Below are 19,056 nucleotides of genomic sequence, written 5' to 3' on the forward strand. Positions count from 1 at the left end.
TTAAGCCATTATCCAGGTAATTATTATAGCTCAGTATCTCTCTCTGTGCTGCTTGTTTTTCCAACGTGACCTCGTGTGGTTTGGCTGAGTTACATTTTGCTACCATTCAAGATAATGCTACTTTTTACAGCTTTATCAAGTCTGATTTAAGAACTGTTACTTGGTATGGTTTAAATCATACCAATATATTTTAACAGCTATTTCTAGGTTTAAAAACTCTGAATCTATAGCAGAATATGTTCATTCCAAATACCAAAACCTGTTCCTGAATCTGCCTCATATACACTTGTTCAAAAGTCAGATTTTCTGCAAGCTATGCACCAAATGGGTTCTGCCAGTTATGACAGTCCACACTGCCAATGCTCACAAGCTCTGAGCTCTGTCCAGTGTAGGATAAATCCAGTAATAAAAATATTTGCTATAGTGTGTGGTCTACATTAGAGTACTTTGAATTTTCTTCTTCACTGTGTTTCTAGTTTTATTTTTTTCAATCCTTTCAGAGAAACACACATACATGCTAATTTATTAGAACCTTTATCTTCTTTCATATTTTCTTTCATCAAATATATTAACTGTCACAGTAATGGATGCTCATAACAACACAATTTCAAATAATGAGTGTATGCACAAGTAACACCTGTGAACCAAAAGCTCAGGCTTCAGTGCTCGTAAAAAGAGAGCAGCTAAAAATATTTATATTTTATTACAACAATGTTCAGTACAAGATTAAAAATAAAGATTATTTTGAACTGTGAGTCCAACGACAAAAAATGGATCTGGAAATTAGCTTTAAAAGCCCCTTTAAAAATATTTGCCATAAATTGACTATGTGCACGAGACAATGCTAACTTCCTGGTTTGAGACCGGATGTGGGGTTGTGCATTTCCGGTAGCTTTACTTTGCGGTCAGTCGCTACTGCCAAGATATACTCCAAAATCATGTCCAAAACTCGAAAACGGAAAGATTGCGTTAAGTTACAAAGAGCAGAAGGTGGGAACACTCACCACTGTTGTGTCATAAAAAAATCTAATGATCAATTTTGACGTTTAAAGCATTTAGATCTATCAGTTGTTTACATCACTCAACACAAGCAGAACTGCATTACTGCATGCAGAAGACACATCGTCCACATTCAGAATATCTCTGTATAGTGACTGGTCTTATGATTTAAGCAGGCAAATGTTCAGCATTCAAACTACAGGTGAAGAATAGTCAAACCAGATGTTTCCCCGTTATGTTGATATCAGCTAGTCAAGTACACACCTACACAGCATGTTAACAAACCGTGAAAAAAGCCACACAAAAAATGAATGGTAAGGGTTTCTATACATTAGTATTTACGAAGGGTATGTTGTGACTTATCTTCAAAATTACAGCGGTCCCTCGCTATAACGCGGTTCACCTTTCACCTCGCTGTTTTTTAGTGCAAGTTTGCATGCTTTTTTTTACGTCACATTGTGTCCTGCGTCCTGATCACTGCAGACAATGTACTCCGTGACGTCTCTCCTGTACAGTACAGAATCGCTGCATCGATCGCTAGCAGTGTGACTCTGAAGTGCAGTACTGTATGTCCACGATACGTTTTGCACCGTCAAAAAATAAAATTGGCTACTTGATTTCACCGATCGCTGGTTATTTTTAGAACATAACACCCGCAATAAACGAGGGACAGCTGAGAAATATAACATTTGAATCCCTTTTCTCTTTTGCTCTGAGGCGCAGGGGAAAAATATCGACAAGTCGATGAACATCATTTACAGATATATTGGGTAAATGCCCAAGACATCTATAGAAATGTAAATCGCCGCTTGATTCATTCATTTGCTTAACTTGTTTTGGACCGTAAACCAGGCGCGAATAGGACACCGGAAACAAAGCTCCCCACAGGAGTTTCCGCACCGGAAGTAGCATATGCTAACGTGCACATAGTCAATTCTGTGTTAACAGCATATGTTTCCCTCTACTGGTCTACAGGGTGCATAGCACTTATGATGACCTGACCTAAAAAAATGCCCAACCACACATTCAAAAATATGAAATAAAGAAATAGATAAATCAAATTGTATCTATAAGGACTTATAAGGCAAAAAGATATATTTTACTCGAGTCTAGAAATGAATAGCAACAAAAACTGACACAGAAACACAGCTAACATTACACCTGTAACATCACGTTTTAGAGTAATCAGTCTAAGATGGTATACTGTATATATTTTTGCATGCTTGTGTGATTTGTTAGATATGAAAAAATAGCAGCTGGCTAGAAAAGCTGCATATAGTCAGTTGTCCACATGTCGAAATGCATGGATCAGCAGCTGGTATAAACACAGATGCAGTCTGACTGAAGGAGAGAGGAAGCAGTGTTTATAGCACGGCCTCATCATCTCTAGATGGCATCCACTGCTTGTCAGTTGCAGTTATACAGTGAAACAATAAAACAGCTGGACACTTAAGTTCAACAGTACAGCTACATGGAAGCATTTATGTTTAATATGCAGCGGTGCAGTTCAGCATGAGGACACTGGAGTATCTCTAGTAGCAATCAAGATTTTCTCAGTTGCAGTAAAATAAAAGCTGAAGATGCCTTTTCAGCTTCTTGGGTGGAAGAGGAAAAGTAATGACACATTACAGTGACAACGAGTGTCATACAAAAATAATCACTACAGGTAAAATAAAAAATAAAAATAAAATGAACGAGTGAGCTTTGTGAGGCTGCTATATGGGATCAGTCCACTAGAGGGTAGCCTAACTTTAATTATACAAACAGTTGTGCTTGTGCATGATGCGCTTTAACCCCAATGCAGTTACTAAAAGCTGCTTAAAGCTTATGAGCAATAACAATAAAAATAAAGAAAGAAGGAAACAATTATTATTAACATGAATTTGTGGCAATTGGTTATCAAGGTACTGGTTACCCTGTCGAGATGGGAAGTTGGATTATATGAAAGGCTCTTTTATGAGTGGCAGGACACTCTGGTAATGTTTGAAGTTCAAAGATGTTTAAGTCTGTAAGACAGACGCTTCCTAGCTTCCGGCTCATCGAGTGGAACCGTTTCCACAGTTTGTTAAACGGAGAAGGAAAAAGAGGGAAAAAAGTGTCTTTTTCCATTGCAACATGGATGTGCCGGGCTTCCCGCCGTGAGTTCATTTAGTTTGATGAGGAAAATGATTTTACACAATAAGAAAAGAGAACATCTAAGAATTGTTAGATGTTATACATTAAAGCAGAGTTAAAAGTTCAGTTCTGGATCGGTAGAAACAGATCCTTCACGCAACACATGTGGTGACCGTACAGGGGATGTAATCATTTTCCTAATGTTACCTCAAACTGACTTTCTCAGGCGCTCTTGAAGGATGTTTCATTGGCTCGTCACTACCCGAGGCTTGGATCTCTCGGCTGTTTGTCAAGTGATTACAAGACTTCCAAAGAGAAATGAGACTTTAAGGCCACCAGTCATTTATCTGACTCTGTTCAAACACCATCCTTTTTTTGACGCACAGTAACAGCTCGTGCTGTACCCCACCACTGCAAACCAAAGCCTGCTCTGCCTTATCTGTTCCCCCTCTATTTATTTAAAGCTACCTTCATTTCATTTAATGTTAACTGAGCATCAAATGTGTATGTTAATTCTAACTACCTCTATGGCAACAAACAACACCAATTCAACAACGAGCTTGTGTAACACAGTTGTTGCTACCCAGATATTTACCTCAGGGACTGGTGGAAGCCTTAACAGGGCTGAAATATGTTGGACACATTTGTCAAGTGGCCAGCAACATGACTCTAAATCAGGGGTGGGCAATTGAAGAGCTAGAAAGAGAGAGAATATTTCTCCAATATTGGCTTCTCTTTATTGGCTCCCTCCTAAAATCCAGAATTGAATTCAAAATCCTGCTACTCACATACAAGGTCTTAAATAATCAGTGCCCATCTTATCTATAAGAAATATGTTTACATTTTGGTGTGAGTATGCTAACTGTTGGATAAAATTAAGCTAATGTTTTCTTGTGTAACTAGTAACACTCTCTCTTCTAATGTAATGAAGCATGAATGTCCTCATGTGTGCTGAAGTGTCCATAATCTCTTAAAAAGTCACTTTGTTACTGACTCTCATGCTTCGCTGCTTTATTTGGAGTTTAATGGAGGTTATTAATCCCATTTGCATACAGATTTCCTGCCTGATAACCAAGTCACAGCTCGCTTCTCTGCTTTTCTCAGAGCCAGCTGCCACATTGCATCTTTATACTCTACGCAGCTAATCTGTCAGAGAAGCCAAGGGCTGAACTGTTAGAGCTTTAGGGACGCCATGCTTCACTCTACCTTTGCTCCCTCGCTTTAGAGATTCAGGGTCACCTCATGTAATTGTCCTGCATATGCATCAGATATTCATGAGACACACTGAATGTTCCCTTCAAGAGCAAAGCATTCTCCAATTTACATAAGCTGTAAATTATCGTTAGTGAAGTCAGGACATGCCTATGCTGTAAGTGACATCCAGGAAAGCCAAAGCAGACATTTTGAAAGGAAGCTGGCAGGACTGGAAGTACAAATATGATAAAAAGCATGGCCCTCGGGAGCCTGGTTCACCAGAGATGAACTTCTTAAAGGAACAGCCCAACATTACAGATGAATTGCGATATATGCGAGTCAAAATTATTATTTATATACCATGGGTTATACAGTGATCTTAAGTTGGGAAAAAAACATACCATTAAATCATACCACAACAGACAGAGGACGATCCCCCTTGAGATTTAAGAGAATGCTGTGGTGATTCACACAGTGCAGGGAGTAGAACAGCAGAAGAGCTTTAATAGAACTTACCTCTAGGCAAACACCATCTGTGGTGTTTCTCTCCCACAAAGACACCAACACCAACAACAAAACAACTGACTGGTCTGTTAAATTATCTTCTTTCATTAGTGAAGCCAGTCTAAGGATTTATGTAACTCCCACATCTCCAAGAAACCACAAAACAATATCAAAATCAGATTGCACACCATATTAGAATTTATGAGTAACTTGAACTTGTCCAACAACCAGTGTAAGGTTTACGCCACACATATATTATTAAAATAGCTCAGTATGTCTCTGTAATGGTTGAGCCGTATGCACAATCTCTTTATTCAAAATATTTTTCATGCTGAAATATTGAAACACAGTCCTGATCAAAAGTTTAAGACCGCTTGAAAAATGGCAAAAAAAAAATCATATTGTGCATGGTTGGATTTTAATAAGGTTCCAAGTTGAGCTTCAACATGCAACAAGAAGAAGTGAGAATGAAATTTAAAAAAAAATTGAGCATGAACTTTATTGAAAACAACACTTAAACTGAAACATGCTGTTTTACAGCTGAACAAAAGTTTCGGACCACACCTCCAAAAAAAACCAAAAACCCATAAACCACCCCAAAACAGAAATCAAAGTTCCAAACATGAACTGAGTAATGAGTAGCTACACTGTTATTGTTGATCACTTCAAAAATCTATTGTGGCATGCTTGATGCCAGCGTTTCCATGAGGTGAGTGGGAACATTTCTCCAAGTGGTGAAGATGGCCGCATGAAGGACATCTACTGTCTGGAACTATTCTTCATTTTTGTAAACTTCTCTTGCCATTCATCCTCAAAATATGATTTTTTGACATTCTTCAAGTGGTCTTAAACTTTTCATTGGGATTGTATTGTTGTTGTTGTTGTTATTTATTTTATTTTATTTATTTATTTATTACCAAAAAAAAGCATTGAAAAATGTAAAGCACGTGATCATTTTTTACTTCTAACCAAAGCTAACATTCAACTGATCCCATTAGATCGGAGCTGCCTTTTCTTAGCTTTGGAGCTGTGACAAACTGGGATACACCCCAAATTTATATGCTCTTTTAAATTGCACATTGTAAATGGCCAGTATTTGTATAGCGCTTTACTAGTCCCTAAGGACCCCAAAGGGCTTTACACATCCAGTCATCCACCCATTCACACACTGGTGATGGTAAGCTACATTGTAGCCACAGCCATCCTGGGGCGCACTGACAGAGGCGAGGCTGCCGGACACTGGCAATGTGTCTGACACCCTCTGACCACCAGTAGGCAACGGGTGAAGTGTCTTACCCAAGGACACAACGACCGAGACTGTCCAAACCGGGGCTCGAACCGAACCTTCCGATTACAAGGCGAACTCCCAACTCTTGAGCCACGATCGCCACGATCGTTAAAATATCCAGTAAGGCCAGTCCAGGCTTAACATGTATCCTGTTTGACCTCAGTGTATTTTATAAGTGAAGCAAAATTATATGGAGGGACTGATGTCAAATGCCGAACTTGAACTTTTTCCCTTTATGTGAGCCATACATCAGAAGTGTCAGCTGGATTTTTACATGTTTTATTGGATTCTCAGCATAAAGGACCAGCTCCTGTATAAACACAAACTCACACGTCTATGTAGATGAAAGCACAGCCTGCTGTCTCAGAGGAACTGCACAAACATTGTCAAACTACTGCCATCCCCCTAAATAATGCTGAGCGTAGTGTGGCACAGTCTTAACTTCTCAGACTAAACAAGGTGTTGAATTTGTCTGTGAAGGTTCTCAGTCATCCAGGTCATCGTAGTCTAAGGAGCTGGGAAAGAAAAGTGTCTGGACTTCTTTGAGTTGCTTGACGTTTCACCTCTCATCCAAGAAGCTTCTTCAGTTCTAGGGTCAAATGGTGGAGAGTCTGGGACTCTGTTGTTGAATTACTTTCTGACTGGCAGCTTCAAAACTATGGAAAGTGTAAAGTCTCAGAGGAATCATAAGAAAGTGCTAGTGGTGTCCTTAACACGTGCAGCACATGTTGTAGAAGTACCCAGGTTTTAAAATCACCTACGGAGGGCAATGTGACTCAGCAGTTCATCTCCGCTTTATGGGGGGCAAAGTGATTCAGCCTTCACCAGATGGGGAAGGTTCCAGGAAACAAGGGCGATTGGCTGAGCCTTCCCAGTCTAATGTGGCAAACAGAGATGAGCACTGAGGTTACTGTTCAGTGTTCTTCTTGAAATGATCACTTCCTTCAACTTCTTGTGGAAACTCAAATTACCTTCCATGCAAAATTGACTGCTTCACTGCCTTTGAACTTAGAGAGTCTAAAGAACCCAGTTTAAACAAGGTGTACAGTCATTACAGCCATTTGTAAGGTTAAAAGTGGACTCACTGTTTTACATATTTCCTTTTTTTCCAATGCTGCTCTGCTAAAAGTTGTTTAGAAAATGCAAAGTCACTTGAAAAAGTTACCAGAGACCAAAGTGCACCATATCAAGTGATTGCGCTGCGAGTGTGCTCCCATTGGCTGCTCTGTGCTGTAACTCACAGAGCTTCTTGAATGGGGCAGCACCAAAGGCACGTAAATGATCTGTGTGGTCTCTTGAGGTGAAATTTAAAACACACACAGCCTTACATAAATTATGTGGGACCTTTCAGTCTTATCTGCAGTCACACTTTGTAGGCACAACAACAGAAAGACTCCTGAGGGCATTTTAAACAGTAGCAGCACCATCATGTATACATGTTATACGCTAAAAGGCTTTCCGAGTACACAGATTAAACCGATATGGTGCCAAGTGTGGCGACTAACAAGTGCGTGAAAACACAAACAAAATAATATTCACCGCATCAGCTTAGGGTTAAATTTCTGTTTTTGCTGGCAGACTATGTGTAGACTGTACTATAACACAGCCCAGCTCCTGTTTTGAAAGTAGAAACCACAGAAAAAACACATGTTTAGGTGTTTGAAGATGGAAGTCTTGTTCGCTCTGACTCTGAAAGGATAAAATGAAACACGGAAATGGAACACATCACGGGAAAACAATCCCAGCATACCCAAAAAAGGCAGATGCTCTCATATTACTGTCTAATTGGATTAAGAGAGGAGTGGACACGTGAGAGGGAAGCTTTAAGAGATGATGAAATGCTCATATTGAACTCTGAAGACGCAAATAAAGATTTTTCCAGTGTAAGAGCCAGCAGTAAACCACTAACAATCTGTTAATTCCTGGGTTGTGATTTTAATATGTGTGCTACATCATGTGAGCCACAGTGACCCAATATCAGTATTTACTATTATATCAGCTACAAAACAGAGAGTATTTGACTTTGCTTTATTTATCCAACTTATCCAAATTTGAAAGTTATAGACTGTAATTTTTTTATTTTGAGAGGTTTTATGGGGAGTTTCTGTATAAATTGACTGCAAGGATCTCCGTGAATATATTTTCCACTATGTAAATATAGTGGAAAACGACATACAGACTGCAAATCCAGTCTGCATGTCGCTTACGCATATTTTCCCAAATTTCAGCTTGGAAACTTGGGGGAATAATAAAGTTCTGTGGGTCTGAACAATTGCTGGCTGCACATGACTTGCTTGCTCCCAGCACAGTGCGGATTAAACAGGACGGGGCAAATTGACATTTTTACATGTATTCTGAGTTTTAATGAATAGCTTGTGCCACATGTATGTGGTATAAATGTAAATCTGCAGATAGACTTGAGTGTGGACCTAGGGTGGCTGTAGCTCAGGTGGCAGAGCAGGTCAGCCACTAATCAGAAGATTGGTGGTTCGATCCCAGGTTGCCTCCTGGCTGCATGCCAAATATCCTTGGGCAAGATACTAACCCCATGTTGCTTACTGGTGGTGATCAGAGGGCTGATTTTTTTTTTTAAGAAAAATGAGAGCCACATATGAGGATGTTCATTTAAAATTTCGATAGAACAGTAGCAGTATAATGTCCTCGTAAGTGGATATCAGGCCCTTGTAGAGCAAAATTGAGTATTTTGGTCTAAATAACCCAAAATGTGATGTCCACATATGTGGACGCCAGATCCTAGGAGGTTAAAACACATGTTACAAAGTACTCCCCAAGACAAGACGGGAAACAAACAGCAAAACATTTAAGAATAGACAAAAGTGAAACGACATTAAGTGTGGGAACACAGAAAACACAAAGAGATTAAAAATAATGGCTAAGGAAAATAAAAGATGGGAACAAGGTCATTTAAAAGCAAATGGAAAATAATTTGGAAAAAAAAAGGATTATTAGTGAAAGATGATAAAACAAGACAACATAGAAGTCACATAAAAATAACTGTGGAGGCACAGAAAATTTCCACTTCCCACTTTTAGAGGGAATTAAATGATGATAGTCAATCTGATCTCCTCAGGGAGATTGTTCCAAAGAATCGGAGCCCTGACATAAAAGCCTCGATCACGCTTGGTTCTCGGCCAGCAAAGCCTTGGCTGAGGATCTTGGATTACGACCAGGCAATTACAGTGTCAGAAAATCTGAACTATATTTTGGTGTGATTTCAGAGTGGGCTTTAAAAGTCAACAATGAAATCATAAAGTCAATTATAAAGTTAATAGGTAACCAATGGGATGAAGCTAAAATAAGAGTGACATGTGCTCTATTTTGGACCAGCTGTAGCTTTTGCAACCTTTGTTGGTTGATCCAAGTGTTTAATGAGTTGAAATAATCTAACTTGGAGGAGATTAAAAAAAAATCAAGACTATTTTTAGATTAACTTAGAAACACTGTAGAACAAGGTTGGACAACTGGAGTCACATGCTTGTTCAGGTTAGATTGTCAAAAATGTTGCTGAGGCTTTTACAGCTCTGGCGAAACTTTACAAACACTGAGCTCAGGTGTGTTGTGTTACATGCATCAAGGCCATTCTATCTTATCCATATTTAGCTGCAGGAAGTTCTGTGCTAAATAGCAAAACAGTCATTCACTGCATTTAATTTAGAATTAGTGGTGTTGAAAGAGATGAATAAAGAAAACTGGGGAGGTCCAGGGACAGACCTTTGAGGTACCCCACAGTGACTTGCCAATGACAACACTGAAAAAGCTCCTATAAGTAAGAATAACACATCTTAAAACGTGAACCAGAGATGCCAAGCAAGTGTTGGAAACAGTTCAAGAAAATACAGTAATCCATGGTATCAAATGCAGCGCTCATGTCTAATAAAACTAAAACAGAGGATTTAGCACCAGAGGCTCATTCATCAGTCTGAGGAGTGCTGTCTTTGTGCTATGATTTGCTCTAAGGCCCGGCTGGAATGTTTCAAAGAGTTCATTTCTGTTCAAGAAAGCAATCAATTGTTCAGTGATCTTTTCTAAAATCTTGGCGAGAAAGAGAAGTTTGGAAATATGTTTAAACTTATTCAGGAAATTAGGTTCCACAGGGAAAGAATCAGTGAAAACTGAACAATTAATTATAGATCAAATATGAAAGATTCGGAAACTTCCCTTAGGAATCTGACAGGCAGGATATCTGGGATGCATGACGAAAGTTTAATTTTATTAATTATCTCAGTCTCTATAGAAAGGACTCAAAGTGAATAGAGGTTCTGGGAGATTCTATTGTAGCATGTGAAAAAATGGATATTAGACTGTTAGTTTAAGTGTGTTGATTTACTGGATATTGTTAAACAGAACCATCTGGCAAGTCATGTTTGAAAAGTATGGAAAGGGCAAACACCTGAAAAGTATGTGTTACCACAAGTAATGGTTCACTCACATCAGAGTAAAAATGTCCTTGCAAATAGGAAAAGTTGGTGGATTCCAGGTGATTGACTGATTTTTTTATGTCACTAACTGCAAGCAGTTGCAGTGACTAACAGGTTACTCAGAGGTTGAGCATGCAACACCATCAGTTTGTAGGTGACCACTTTCCATCACCAGGTGACTGCAACCATTCTCCTAACATAGTCTGTCTGGGGCTGATTGGCAAAAGGTTGCAAATAACTGCCATCTAACAAAAAGAGCATGTCAATATTTTTTAATCTGTCTGACTTAAATGTCCAACATGTGCAACTTGTCTGCAATGCATCTCTTAGCAGTAGGGAACAACTGAACTGGTTGCCAACTGTTTGTACTCTGGTTAAAATCTCTATATTAAAGCAAGATTGTTAAATGAATTCCTGTATAGACAGCAACAGTTTTCAATTTTCACCTATTAATCTCTATATTGTCTCAAACAGACTGCATTTAATTGTCTGCTTGACCCCATTCAATCATAAACGGATAGACTGCTTCCACTCTGTTGCTGTTTTAGTCACTTGCAGTCAGTGGTCGCAGACCTGTTCTCCATCATTTTAAGGTGATGAGAACACAAGTTCATTGCACACAGCTGCAAGAATTTTGATCATGCAACCAGTGTTTCCCTAGTATGATGTTGCATAACCAATCAACAGGGCAAAGCCATTTGGTAAATCAGTCAATTCTGGAAGCAGTAGGAAGACAAGCAAAAGCATCTTTTCCATTGTGGCCAAGCGTGCATAGACTTAAGCCTGGCAAGATGGACTCTTCTATGATACGCATGTACCATGAGAATCCAGCTAGCTAACAAAGCAGATTACCACATACTGCACGATGTCTTACATTCAAGTTACTGTTACACAACTATCTGTAAATCTATTCATGCAAAATTAAAAGGGGATTTGAAGGCATGGTGGCGAAATCTCAGCAATCAGAAGAACATGCTTCGCTTCAGTTCATTCAAGGAGAACTCAAATGCGATCATTGTTATGCTCAATACAAAATGACACTGAAAGTGTTTTTGGTAAAAAAAAAAAAAGAAGCATTCAAACATTTCTCAGTAACGTAATATAAATACATTTAATCTTCTAAAGCTCACTAATCGTCATATGAAATAAAACAAACCAGGGTTCTCTCCCTCTCTCTTTAGACGTTTCACAAGTCAGTACAAGATAAGGAAGCTGTACTCCATGAATTATTGGCAAGACAACTAACACATCACCAGTGCCTTGCAGTTAAAAAAGAAGAAAAGATGACAACAGACACACACAGATGACTCCAGGCAGGGCTGAGCAGCACTGTGAAACAACCCTACGAACTGCAGTTCGTAGGGTTGTTTCACAGTGCTGAATAAATAAGGTTTTTTGAAGAGCTGTCATTACTCACCTATCAGCTATTTGTAACATTACCTGCCTCAGGTAAGGTTTCCTTCACTTAGCTCTGCAGAGGAGGCAATTCATTCTGCTCTGAGGCTTCTGTATACATTATTGGGAGTCTGCACAGGCATGCAGCAGGCGTGTTGCAAAGAATACTTGTAGGCAAACAGATACTGTTGTCACTGGAGTCAAGGGATGTTGAGGTGATAACCTCTGTGCTATCTTTTATAGCTATCTCTGTTTTTTGCACCCATGGTTTACTAGCAGAGCATACCTTGGAAGTAGGTTCAAGTCTCTGTTTTACTTGCTACTGTTCATAGCAAGTCACAGTGCTGTTTCTGTGCTGCTGGAAATTTTTGTTGCACAAAAGTAGTGTCGTAACTTCTCATTTCACATACCCTTCCTAAAGCATGGGCCCTTTTTTTCTGAGGGAATTATACACATCTTTTTCCTCTTGACTCATGGATCTCAGAGTGATAAATTGCTCTGGTACATTCCAGTTTGGGCTGGAGGAGACCCCCAGTCACCAGACACACAAGGGTGGTTTACCCATCTGTGGAAGCAACTGGAATATGAGGGCCATGATTTTTTTTCCCTCCCCCTCGGCTGTGGAAAGAAAAGGCTCACATCCTAATAAAAGTGTGACATCACCACAGTGCATTCATTTGCTTTATACCCAGTGATTATCTCTCTGGTGTGGACTGTGATTTTCATGTAAGAAAATAGATTGTTTCCTTTGACTGCAGCTTGGAATATCATCATCACATAGGTTAATAGACTGTATGTCAAAACCTAACAATACATTTTCAGAGAAACTCTCATATTCATATTCCCAGGGATTATGGAGTTCATTTGACCTCATCACTGGTGCATGGTAAGGGGAGATGGCTTTATTACTCAAGCTCCACGAGGCCAGGACATTTTCTGCCTCCGTATGCAGAATCATTCCCCAGCCTGTGGTCACATTGGTTTGGATGAATTCTACTTTTGCTATTATACCAAATACTCCTAATTGGCCCAGTGTTCTCTACATAGTATGGTTTAAAATAGAAGTCTCACATTGAAGAACAAATGAAGATTCAGACAGCTGAGAGTAAATTAAATGTTTGAATATGTACATCCAATCCTCTTTGTCTAATGTCATAGTTTAATGACTTAAACTCAATGATCCTACAGTGAGCAGTGAACAGTGAACTGTAGGAGGCACATTTTTCTATAGCTTTCCTGCTAGAGCTTACAGTTATGCATTACTAATTGTGTTGCCTCTTTGAGTGAAAGGTAGGTGCTGTTTAGTCCTGTTTAGCATTTGGTTGAACTAAAAGACATTCTAAGGATTTCCTTAGTAAATACATTTAGTGGTTAGCCAACATATACCTTGTAATATCATCTCATATATTACTATGATTTGAGATAGAGAGGCTGCACCTTTCCATCAAAACAGGCTAGATAGATTATCTGATCATTTCCCATCTCTAATTTTTCCATATGTCCAATTTCAAAAATGCAAAAATGGCAAAAGCCAAAACACAAAACACGAAGTCTTAACAAAGGATTTCATTTAATGGTCTACGTATTCTGAGTAATGATTTATGTGTGTTGAAGATGAAGATTTCTATCCATCCGTCCATCCATCCATTCATTGATCTATCAGTATATCAGCACCTTTTCCAGTTATTTTTGGGGATCCCGAGACATTTCTGTCCACATATCCACATTAATTATGTAGTCTGTCTGGTGAGCTCCGGATCGAACCAAGGTATTCTTTAGAGTTGGGCAAGCCAAGGGGGCATGCAAAGTAAAAAACAAGTAAAATCCTATCTCAGATTGTTCCTCACCCCTTCTCTAAGGTTGAGACCAGCCAAGTTTTGGAGAAAATTCATGCATTAAGTTACTCATTGACGAGAGGCAATATGCTGCTATAACTTGTAAATATGAGTGCAACAAACAGACCAGATTTCTGACAAAACTTCCCCATTTTTAAGGTGCACAGACAAGAAAATAATGTCGGAAAACGTTAAAGTTTCAGCAACACCTAATTCCTTGACCGACGCATTTTGGCGCGTGGGTTTCATCAGAGTCTCGGAAAAGTAACGGGGTTCTGCCACAGCTATGTAGAGATGAGGTAAGCAATGTAACCAGAGGTAAGCATAATACATCAATAGTCATGTGAGGCGTGTGTTGGAGTCACTCTAGATTTAAAAGGTGACCTACAACATACTGAACACGAGAACACATTAAAAACCTTGATCTGCCTTGTGTGATTCTACAAATGCCTCTTAAATTGAGAATGGGGATATGAAGAAGTTCTTTGTTGCAAAGTGAAGTCACAGACTTTCCCTGATGGACTTGCATGTTCACGTGTTGTTGTTCAAACTGGCTAATCCCCCCCATGCCTCTGGGATATAATGTCGGAAAAAGTATGAAATCAAGTATTTCTTCATCTTTTCAAGTCAAGTCTGGACCCCATCTAACATCACAAGATTCAAACAGTCTGCCAGTTTCTAAATAGACTGACATCCATGTTGCAAATCCTGAGGCCATGCAAAGTGCTTCAAGCCTGCATAGCACTCCATAACACTCACAAACATACGCGTCCAGTCCTGTTCCCCAAGAAAGACTTTTATTTAAGAAAAGCTAATGATTTTCTTCTGATTTAATTTTCTTAGATGGATTTGAAATATTTAGAATGTGAATATGAGCATGATGTCATAAAACATAATAATTAACTCGGAATCACAATTGTCCATTTCAAATGTCATGAAAAACCGGACAGTATAACTTGTCATGGTAAGGAGGCTAAAGGTTCATTCAAAGCCATGAGCTTTGTTATGAATAGCTAATGATGATCAAGTGGTTTATGCCCGGAGCAAGTGCTGGACCGGCTAATTAAAGGTTATGTGTCATCCATCACAGTGATGTGTGTTTGATTACTCTTAGCTAGTGTGCAACCTTATTATTGCACAGTCACATAGAGATCAGAGTCTTGCTAGAGGCTTTGTAGAGAACTGCTTTCAGCTAGATGTGGATATTAACAAGCTAAAATACTTAGAGTGACAATATTAATGCAGCTATCTAATAGCCTTATATTTTAAAATCTCACAGGTTAGTATGGTAGATTGGGAACATGTTCTATTTACCAGTAACATATAGCTAAGACTGATAGAAGTGGTATTAATTATAAAGGTATTTGGTGATAAACCAGAACATAACAAAATATTTTGCTCTGTTACGACTTCTGTCGTAATGTGTGTCCTATGCAAATCTAAGTGTGCAGGTGCCCTTCTGTCATTGGTGGATCCAGGGGATGGTTGATGGATGCGGATTGGCTAACAACCCGGAGATGATGTAAATGATGACACCGCCATGGACACCCAGGGGATTCATCCTTGGGTCATCTCATCCAGCAGACTTCATGTTGCCTGCCCAGCGCTGTTTGCTTTACACAGGAGCATGTACTGGACTGCCTTTTTGTTCTCATGTTTATGTTAGGGAGGCAAGTTGTTGTTATTTGGTTTAATTCTTTTCGTATGCAAGTTTGACACAACCTTGAGATAGGCTCCTTTTGTTTGTTGTTTTGGAGTTAGGTCCACCCACAGTTATAGTACTGCTTCTTTCTTTTGTGTCAAATCACCACAGGAATCCACTCATTGTAAATAAATCACCTTCAAACTTTACTAGCTGTGTGATGTGCTGCTTGGGATCAGATGAGGATGGATCACCCTGATGATATCGTCTGGTCACCCCTAGACGGACCATAACAGCTCTAATTACGGCACCATATGTGAGTAATGTTATTAGAATATCTGAATCATCCAAAGTGTCAAGTGGCAGAGTAACTTAATTAGACATTTAATGCAAACATTATAGATATACATAGAATTTAAAAGTCTTAAATACATCAAACATGGGTTAAATTTGTCATCGGGTGTACTTTTATGCAAACCAAAATTCTTCCTCAGCCCAGACTGTTAAGCAAACCTCATGTGAAAAAGAAATATAGAAAATGAAAACATACTAATTAAAGTACAAACACAATGCACTCTCCTGTTAAAGAGGCTCTAGATTTACTTCACAACAATCCCAACACCCCTTCTTCTCATTTAATGTATCTCAGACAAAAAAGGTTTAAACTGAAGTAGCAATATCACTGTAAAGGAGAACAGAACTGTTTAACCCTTTAAAGCCAGTCAGAGCGGCACGCTCTGTTTTGCTAACTATTTTTAAATCCCGCTAGCACTGCAACCACATAAGCTAGCGCAATAATTTTTTTTGCATATGAAACCAGAGGAGTTGTACTTACATCTTATGCCATCAGCTTGTCCTCGGTCACAGTTTCCTTCCACATATAGCTTTGCAAAAACTGCATAAAAAGCACTTGCAGCAACAAAAACATAATATTCCAGAAACAGGCTTTGCCGATTCGATCAGCTGTTCATAACACTTCCTAGTCCATCAGCACGAACTATCACATGTCCTCCATGTCCTGCCCGAAACCGGAAGTGACGTCATTTTGCAGCAATGTAGTTTTTTTAACATCAGGGCCTTGTAAGCCTAGAGTGGTGTTTTTAAAAGTTATGTTTGAGTTTATGACTTTCTGTGTCGTTTCTGGGATGCTTAGGACTCATATTGCACTGCTGGAAATAGTTTATTTTGATGCATATGCTGTTTTTTTGCAAATTTGCAGTATAATATTTATTTTCGTTTTTCCTGCAGTATATAAAAATTGGTGTATTTCAAAAATAAAACTATGAAGACTCTTAAAATAAATTTCCTGTGGTGGGAAACTATTTTGTGCAACTTTTTTGTATTTACAGTTTTGAGGGATAAGCCTCTTAAATTTCTCTAACTAGAAATATATGTTAAAAAAACAAAAATGATTTTAAATTTTTTTGTAGTTTATTGCACTTTTTTGCAATGTATGTAATTACTATGCACTTAATGCAGATATATTATTAAAATTTGGGCTATAATGGTTGTATTGATGTATATCAACTTGAAATGCTCCCAAAATGGCACTACAACATGTACAAATATAATATAAGCTCTGGCGGACTTGGTTCTATGGTAGGTCTTAAAGGGTTAATCAAGTATCTACACCATAGTAACAGGACAGGAGCACAAAGTTGATTTAATTATGTTGTCAGAGTCGGTGCAAAGAGGTTGAGGTGGATGCATGGATAAACATAACATCACAGAAACATCTTTTTCATTTCTTATTTCAAACAAACATAAGGTCAAAGTCAAACAGCGTACTGTTCCCAGCTGTCTGTACACAGTTACAAATTCAGTTGTTAAAAGGAAGTCATTCCTGGGCTCAGCCAAGATAGTGGCAACATGACATGATGTCTTTCCAACTCATCAAAATTAACACAAATATACAGGTGGAATAATTATTATGACTAAGGCCTCAGTCAAGCAGGTCTAGATACTGGTTGGTAAACACCCAGCAACCACAGGAAAACAGGATAACTGTGTACTCCCCAATTGGTTGATGAGTGGTTGCTGACAAGAACTAGGTGACATTTTTTGTAAAAAGAATGCTGAGCTCCTTGTAATCAATTTGATTGCTATCAGATTGCCACAGTTACCCATAGTTTGCAAACACTTGCTAACTAGATCCTGAGCGGTAGTGAAACTTGAAAAATTGTGACACAAACCATAAACTGAGAATGTTTGAAGTAAAATTTATGCCATACTATGGCAACCAACATATTTACTTCAAAGGCCAATGGTCTCTGTTTCATATTTTGCACTGTACTTTTCACAATTTTGCTGATACTTGGCAAGTAGCTGGTGAGCCTTAGCAGACAAGTCGGTGTCTTCTATGCAAACAACAGGTGACCGTGGCAATTGCAAGGTTTTTCAATGGAGCACCCCCTTTGCAACTAATTATACTTGGAAATTGCAGCAACTATTTGCCAATGGGCTAGGGAATGCACATTTTCTCTAGTGCCTGCCAGAATGTCCTAAACTGGTCTCTAGGCCCATATGACTGAGATTTAATGACTGACAATGCACGTTTGGTATTTGGTCAGATGCTAGGTCATTGCAGAGTTCTCCAAGAGGTCTCAGGATGCTACATCACATCTCAGCTCAAAAGAGTATGACAAAAAAGGGAGAGAAGAAAGAGATTCTTAGCAAACCTGTCTTGACAAACATTTTTTTCACATATTAATAAAGTAATTCTGATTATGATCAGTGTCTTTTTAAGCATTTATTGAACTTCCTTAATTTTCCAATTTCTTCTGAGTCTCTGTAGAATTTTTGATGACTCAGGTTTGAATCACCTACAGTTATTTTTGAAGCTTTGCCCCATGCAAACATGGATAACCTTTAGTCAATGTGACCAATTCAGTCAGTCAGCTTACAGCAGCCCTCAAAGTCCTCACTAAAGCAGTCATAATTTCCCAGTCTCTAGGAAGATTGCCTGACTAATCGTGATGTGTTTGTGTTTGTGTTGTGTTTTCTCATAAAGTCAAAGAATAAGGCCTTTTGAGCTGTTCTAAATAATACTTTTGAGAAATAAATGTTAACTATGGCAGGTTTAGGTTATATTGTCCATCTAGAAAACTTGACTCAAGTGCAAAGCTGTTATAAGCCAAATAAAGCATATTTATGTTCGTTCATTTTCATGCATTGAACGTTTTGCTTCTGTGTTTTAAGTTATGCTTCTTCCCACCATCTTCCCCTTCGTGTGCCTCTCAACTCCTCTGTCTGAAAAGTAAACAAAAGTCTGAGTCCGGCACTCAAAGGCAGGACTTCCATCCCCCTCAAAGATAGCTGGCCAATGACTCATCCTCAGTGGCCTCAGTCCTCCTCACATTTTCCACAAGGTGCAAATCATTTCTCCACAACCATGTAAAACCAAATGTACATGTGGTCAGGCATTAGGCCACACTGAAAAGCTTCATACCATTTATTGATCTGGTTGTTCCAGTTCTCTGGAATAAGAGCTGAAGCTGCTAACCACTAGTGCAAACTTCCTTAACATTTCAAACTACAACTTCAGTGAAAAAGAAAAGAAAGTATTTCAGCTCAATCACATACACAGAAAGGCAGTTTTACTTTTTATTTCTCACTGTAGCCTCATAAATATGTGGTAATATACAG

This window comes from Copadichromis virginalis, linkage group LG16 (assembly GCF_057382275.1).
Source record: "Copadichromis virginalis isolate Kocher_CV1m ecotype Utaka linkage group LG16, C_Virginalis_male_GT1.1, whole genome shotgun sequence".
Taxonomy (NCBI): domain Eukaryota; kingdom Metazoa; phylum Chordata; class Actinopteri; order Cichliformes; family Cichlidae; genus Copadichromis; species Copadichromis virginalis.